Below are 7,492 nucleotides of genomic sequence, written 5' to 3'. Positions count from 1 at the left end.
AAAGTTCAAAAATTGGCAATCTACCGCCCTGAAGTTTCAAAAATTAGCAATTTAAACCTTCCGTTTAATTTTTCCGTTAAATTGGACAGAATTTTTTTAAAAAAAGCCTGAGGACAATGATGTAATTTCATAGATTTCCGTCCCTTTTGACGGAAAAATTAAATGGAAGGTTTAAATTGCCAATTTTTGAAACTTCAGGGGGGTAGATTGCCAATTTTTGAACTTTAGGGTTAAAATTGAAAAACCCTTGAAACTTCAGGTGGGTAAACTGCATTTTCTCCTTGTTTTTATCTATCTAAAAAAAAGAAAAAATTGCTATGTTGTTGCTAAGCATGACTTAGCTGTGGTTTGATTTTCATTGGCTTGTTTAACATTTTGAACACACCATCATGTCATTAGAAATCTATCTAAGTCGTTTTACTCATTTTTGGGTTAGAGAGACTTCACATATTTTGAGTTGATTACCACAAGCACATTAGCATAGAGTCTGTGAGTTATGAAATTTGAACTAAATCATGTGTATCTTAATATTTATTGGATGATTTGTTGATGAGTAACCTTGGCTTAAAAAAAAAAAAAATCATTTTGAGTTTCTCATTGAGTAACCGAACCTCTTGGCTCATTAAGCATTGAATGTTCATGTAAAAAGGTGTAAAATTGAAGTTGGTTGATTGTATGGCTAGTTTGGCTTCATAGCCTTTTTGACTTGAGTTATTAAGACCTTAGGGATGTTTCTACATCTAGTGCCCTAAAACTATCTAGTTTGTGAGTTATTAGCCTAATATTCGTTACATGGGTCAGTTAGAAAGCTTAAGGGAGTTAAGCATTGCACATCGGCTTTTTACATGGTATTATTCGTGAATTCCATTGTATACTCTAACATTCACTCCCTTCTAGTTAGTTTTAGCCCCCCACATGACTTTTTCACCTCTTAAAGGACAGTTTCAAGCCTTCATTTCACACTGTGCAAAGATGTGAAAAATATTTATTTTCACACTCCACATGTTTGCTCAGACCTTTTGTTATTTCATATAAAAAATATATTATTCATACTTTTCTCCTTCCATTGGTTGTATATCTCTCTCGTCATTTTGGAATGCCCCACACCGTTTTGGGCCAATTATAATATGTGGTTAAATAATCTTTTTTTTTTTTTTTTTTGTTATTCTGATAAAGCAGAATAAATGAGGAATAAATGAACTCACACATCCTTTATCTTGAAAAATGGTTTATTAATCATTCTTGTAATTCCTCACCAATTGAAATCAACTAACTAAATTTTCTAAACTAATAAAGAATTATATTCTTTTAAGTAAAAAAAATATTTAGAGAGTTTAATATTTGGTATATTTAAAAAGTGAGAACCCAAAATAAATTTTTTTTTTTTTAAAAAAAAAAAAAAAAGTGGATCTTTATCTAGAATTTGGCTAAAGTTTGAAGTGCTCACTAGAAGTGCTGTTCAATAAAGTTTTTTTTTTTTTTTTTTTGGCATATAAGTAAAATGATTTATGAATATATAAAAGTGCCTAATTAAGAGAGAAACACTTTTCTTTCACACTCCACAAGTTTTACTAAAAAAAAAAAAAGTTCTTAGGAGAGATTAGAGAACAATTTTTTTTTTTTTTCACAACACCATCAAAAAATTTCTCCACAGAGAGACAGTGATGAAGCCTCATACTCAATCTGTAGAACTAGCTCGTACACAATTTGTTGTTACTGTTCACAACAATGATGAATAATATGGAATCGAAAAGAGAGAGTCGAGATAGATTTACGTAGTTCGGCAATGTGCCTACGTCCATAGGAGAGAGTGCAGCTATATTTTTCTATTCAATGATTTAGGGTTACAATATAACATATTTATAGGAAAAACCCTAATTGTAAGTATTTTGGAAAACTCCAAAATACTCCCCACAGCTTATTTGTCCACAGGCTCACATAAACTAATTATGCCCAATGGGTTAGTAGTAGAATATAAGCCACTTGTTCCAACAATCTCCACCTTGGCGAGTATTCACCTCTTTGAAGATAATCAAGTATTGGGCCTCCACCTAGAACTGATAAGTTTGGGGATGCCACCTCCACTCCTCTCCTTTCTAGCACATGGAGACATTTGTCAAGTCTAGCAATGCTTGAACTTGTCTGCAGTAATAGGCTTCGTCAACATGTCCGTTGCATTTTCAGAAGTGTGAATCTTTTCAAGTAACAATTCACATATAGCAACCAATTCCTTGATCTTGTGAAACCTCACATTAATTTGCTTGGTTCTCGCATGATACACCTGGTTCTTTGCCAAGTAAATGTCACTCTGATTGTCACAATACAATGGAACTCCACCTTGCTGAATACCCAGCTCCCTGACTAACCTTGTAAGCCACAAAGCTTCCTTTGCAGCCTCAGTTGCAGCCATGTACTCCGCCTCAGTTGTGGACATCGCAACCGTGGACTGGATCATAGACCTCCAACATATGGGTCTTCCTACAAGAGTGAACACATAACCTGTGGTTGACCTCTCGTCATCCAAATCCGCTGCATAATCCGCATCTACATACCCGTCGATTGACAAATCACTTTTCTGTCTGACAAAAGTGATGTCATACTCTATAGTACCTTTCAAGTATTTGAAAATTCATTTGACTGCATCCTAAGGTTGTCTCCTTGGATTCGCCATGTGCTTGCTCACCATATTGACTGCATGAGCTAAATCTGGCCGGGTACATACCATAGCATACATCAGACACCCCATTGCAGTGGCATATGGGACCTTAGACATATCTTTAGTTTCTTCAACTGTCTTTGGACACTGTGAGGTAAACAAACAAAAGTGATTCACCAAATGTGTACTCACCGATTTCGCATTCTCCATGTTAAACCTTTCCAACACCTTTTTGACATAGCCGGCTTGAGATAGCCACAATCTCTTGGCATCCCTGTCCATGTGAATCTCTGTCCCAAGAATCTTCTTGGCTGCGCCCAAATCCTTCACGTCAAATTCTCTACTCAACAAAACCTTCAGTTTGTTGACCTCCATTATACTCTTAGCTGCAATAAGAATATCATCCACATACAGTAACAGAAAAATAAATGAGACATCATCAAGGCTCCTCACATACACACAACAGTCACAATTAATAGTTTGGGAGAGATATTATAATTAGGTGATAGTTTGAGGGAGGTATGTAGATTTTTCCCTCTTGTGGTCAATTTTAATCATGTAGAAATCAAACCGCTTATACCACTGCCTTAGAGACTGCTTCAACCCATAAAGTGACTTCTTCAATTTATAGACCAAGTGTTCCTATCCACGTTAACTGACCCCTTCTAGCTGCTCCATGTAAATTTGCTCATCCAAATCACCATGGAGAAAAGCTGTCTTCACATCCATCTGCTCCAATGTCATGTCATAATGCGCTACCAACGCCAATACCACTTTGATGGAAGTATGTCTGTCCACATGGAAAAATATTTCCTCGTAATTAATCCCTTTTTGCTATGCATAATCTTTTGCTACTAAGCGAGCCTTGAACTTTTCCCCCTCTTCTTTCTGATATTGCTTCATTTTTCTTGAACACCCATTTACACCCTATCGCCCTCTTCCTCTTTGGAAGCTTCATAAAATCCCACGTTTTGTTCTTATGTAGGGATTCCATCTCCTCCACCATAGCACCCTTCCATCTACTCTTCTCTTGGCTATTGATAGCCTCTTGAAAAGTAGTAGGATCTCCACTACTGATGACAAGAGTATAAGAAACCATGTCTTCAAAACCGTACCTGGTTGGTGGCCTGATAGTGCGTCTAGGCTTGTCTGTGGCTATAGTGTGATGCTCCTTAACTCTTGAAGTAGAGGTATCTGTACTCTGAGAAGTGTTCTCCTGCACAGGAGTCTCTAACTCCACCTACACCACCTACTTATCAATGCTACTGCTTTCTAGCACTTGCTGCTTTTTACCTTATGTACTCTTCAACATGAAATTTTCATCAAATATCACATCTGTACTAATCACCGCCTTGTTTGCCTTTAGATCCCAAAATTTGTAACCTTTAACCCATTTCCCATATCTGAGAAAGACACATTGTCTAGACTTTGGATCAAGCTTTGATCGTTCTTCACTAGGTATGTGCACATAGATTGGACAATCAAATACTCACAAACCAGAGTAATCTACCTCATTACCTGTCCACACCTCCTCTGCAAATTTCTCATCTAGTGCTACCCTCGGTGACCTGTTTATCAAGTAGCATGCCATACTCACTGCATCTGCCCAAAAAATCTTCGTAAGTCGAGCATTCAACCTGAGACATCGTGCTCTTTCTGCAATAGACCTGTTCATCCTTTCCGCCACACCATTTTTGTTGTGATGTCTTGTGTACTATGAAATGTCTCTCTATACCATCCTGCTCACAGAAATCTCTGAACTCGTCGTTTGTGTACTCAGTTCCATTATCTGTCCTGAGGCACTTAACCTTCTTCCTAGTCTGGTTCTCCACTTCAGCTTTCTACAACTTGAACTTGGCAAACGTCTCTGATTTGTGCCGCATGAAGTACACCCAACCCTTTTTGAAAAAATCATCAATAAAAATAACAAAATACGTATGTCCTCCCTGTGACGCTATTTTACTAGTCCCCAAACATCTGAATGAACATAATCCAGAATACCCTTTGTCTTGTATGTGGCTGTCTTGAATTGTACCCTATTATGCTTTCCCAGAACACAGAATTTATAGAAATCAAATTTGCACGTTTTGATTCCCTTTAACAGATTTCTCTTATGAAGCTCCAACATACCCCATTCACTCATATGACCCAACCGCATATGCCATAAAACAGTACAATCGGACTCAAACTCCATAGAGGCAATTTCACCTACAATTGTATTTCCCAATAGTTTATAGATATTCTTTGAACTTTTCTGTCCCTTCATCACTACCATCGCACCCTTAGTCACTTTCATCACTCCACATTCTAACTTATAACCATAACCGTTTGAGTCTAAAGTGCCTAATGAAATCAGATTCTTTTCCACTTTTAGTACATGTCTAGCATCACATAATGTTCTAACCTCACCATCAAACATCTTAATTTTGATATTACCTATTCTAGTAATTTTGCAATGTGCACCATTACCCATAGTAACTATACTAGAATTAACTGACCTATAGGTGTCAAACCAAACTTTGTTGGATGTCACGTGAAACAAACATGCTAAGTCCAAAATCCAATAATTCACAGGATGCTCTAAATTAGATGCAACAGAAATCATATTACCATCAGCATCATCTGAATTGTTGTCCACTACGTTCGTAGATTTTGAGGAACCTTCATTTTCGTCATCCTTATTCTTCTTCCAATCTAGATAGTCCCACTTTATGTGCCCTTTCTTCCCACACTTATAGCATTTGACGTCTTCCTCTTCCGAAACTTTGACCGAGAATTCTTGTCGTTCGAACTACCCTTGTTATTGCTTCTTCCATGCTCTTAGTTACCCTTTACAACTAGCCCTTCTCCTTGAGAACTTTCATCACTGATTTTCTTCCTCTGATGAAAAGCCAACAAGGCTCCGGTAATGTCCTCTAAGTCCAAGGATTCTTTCTCCCATGTCAGAATTGTAACCAAATTCTCATACGTAGGAGAAGTTGGGAGTGAATTCATTAGCATCAACGCCTTGTCATCATCTTCGAACTTTACATCAACCCTCTTCAAATTGCCGATTACCTGATTGAACACGTTGATGTATTGGCTCAGATCCGAGCCCTTTGCCATTTTCAAGCCGTACAACCGTTGCTTTAGATAAAGCTTGTTTGTCAACGACTTTGACATATACTGACTTTTCAGTTTTAACCAAATTGCCACCAAAGATTCTTCATCCATGACATGATACATCACGTCATCTTCTAGATAAAAGCCGAATAGTAGCCACCGCCTTAGCCTCAAGTTCCTTCCATTCTATGACTGGCATACCTTCTGGTTTTGTCCATATAATGCCTTCACCATCCTTTGTTGCGCCAACAAATCCTTGACACGTCTCTGCCATAACCCGAAATTACTAGATCTTCGAACTTCATCACGTCAAATTTTGCAGAAGATGTGTCAATCCTAGTCATCGTAGAACCAGGCTCTGATACCAATTGTTATTATCGTGCACAACAATGATGAATAATATGGAATCGAAAAGAGAGAGATCAAGAGAGAGTCGACGCACAGATTTACGTGGTTTGACAATGTGCCTATGTCCATAGGATAGAGTGTGTCTATATTTTTCTATTCAATGATTTAGGGTTACAATATAATATATTTATAGGAAAACCTTAAATGTAAGTATTTTGAAAAACCTCAAAATACCCCCCACAACTTATTTGTCCCTAAGCCCACATAAACTAATTACGCCTAATTGGCCAGTAGTAGAATATGAGCCACTTGTTCTAACAAAATCAAACACAACTATACAGATCACAAGGATCAGATGAGTTTATATGAAGATATATTGGCCATACACAGTATGTAGGTAGAGGAAGTTTAAGCCACTAACCTTGGTCTTCGATTTGGCTCGGGGAGGTGTCCTGATTGCTTGTCTCAATTTTTCCTGAGACATATTACAAAATTCAAGTCATTCTATTTAGATGGGAGTGAGAGGAATAGAGATAGAAATTTTTTTTTTTTTTTTTTTTTTTTCAATGAGGCATTGATACACTATTTTGCAAGAGAAAAACTCACCGGCGGTGCATAGGTTTGGGTAGAGAACCCAGTCACCAAGCCGATGCAGTTGAGGCAATTTTCTTATATGCATGTTGAGATGAAGAGAGATATAGAGGGATAGGTCGGCGTTTTCCGATTGCTACATGATTTTTATTTTGCTGGTGGGTGAATGAGAGAATTGGGTTGGTATAGAGAAGAGACAGAAAATGGGGGAAAGAGGAAAAGAATGGGGAAGGAGGAATGAGAGAGAGGAAAGGTGGATGGGTTTGCAGAACAAATGGGTTGAGCTTTTTGGTTGTCAGCTGAAAGAAGGATCATTTAGTAATTTTACAAGCAATATTTTTGAACCCAGCCTTAACTATCGCCCATTAGGTCTTTTGAGTCAGCTTTATATCATTTCAACGTCTTCCGCAAAAGCTATCCTAGTGTAACTCTATAGTACCCTAAACATGGCGTGTTGTTACCAAACAACCCCTTAGATACATCAAATTACATTTTTTTGTTAAAAAGGCTACTTCGTTAGCCCTTACCGTAATATTGGATGGAAAAGTGGTCACTGCCTTAAATGTGACCTTTTCAACCAAAAACTTTATAAAATACACATTTTTTTTTGTTAAGAAAAAACTAAAATTCTATTAATACAAAATAACAAAAAATAAAATAAAAAATAAATTAAGAAGAGCAAAAAAACACAAAGTCTAGTTCCACCTTTAGACTTTGAGGGTTTTTTTTTTTTTAATTTTTTTATAGAAATTTCCTCCAATATTTTATTGAGACTGGTTTTGAGGAATTTTTTTG

Source organism: Corylus avellana, chromosome ca8, assembly GCF_901000735.1.
Source record: "Corylus avellana chromosome ca8, CavTom2PMs-1.0".
In the NCBI taxonomy this organism is placed as follows: Eukaryota; Viridiplantae; Streptophyta; class Magnoliopsida; order Fagales; family Betulaceae; genus Corylus; species Corylus avellana.
Note: the sequence above shows the minus strand (reverse complement) of the source record.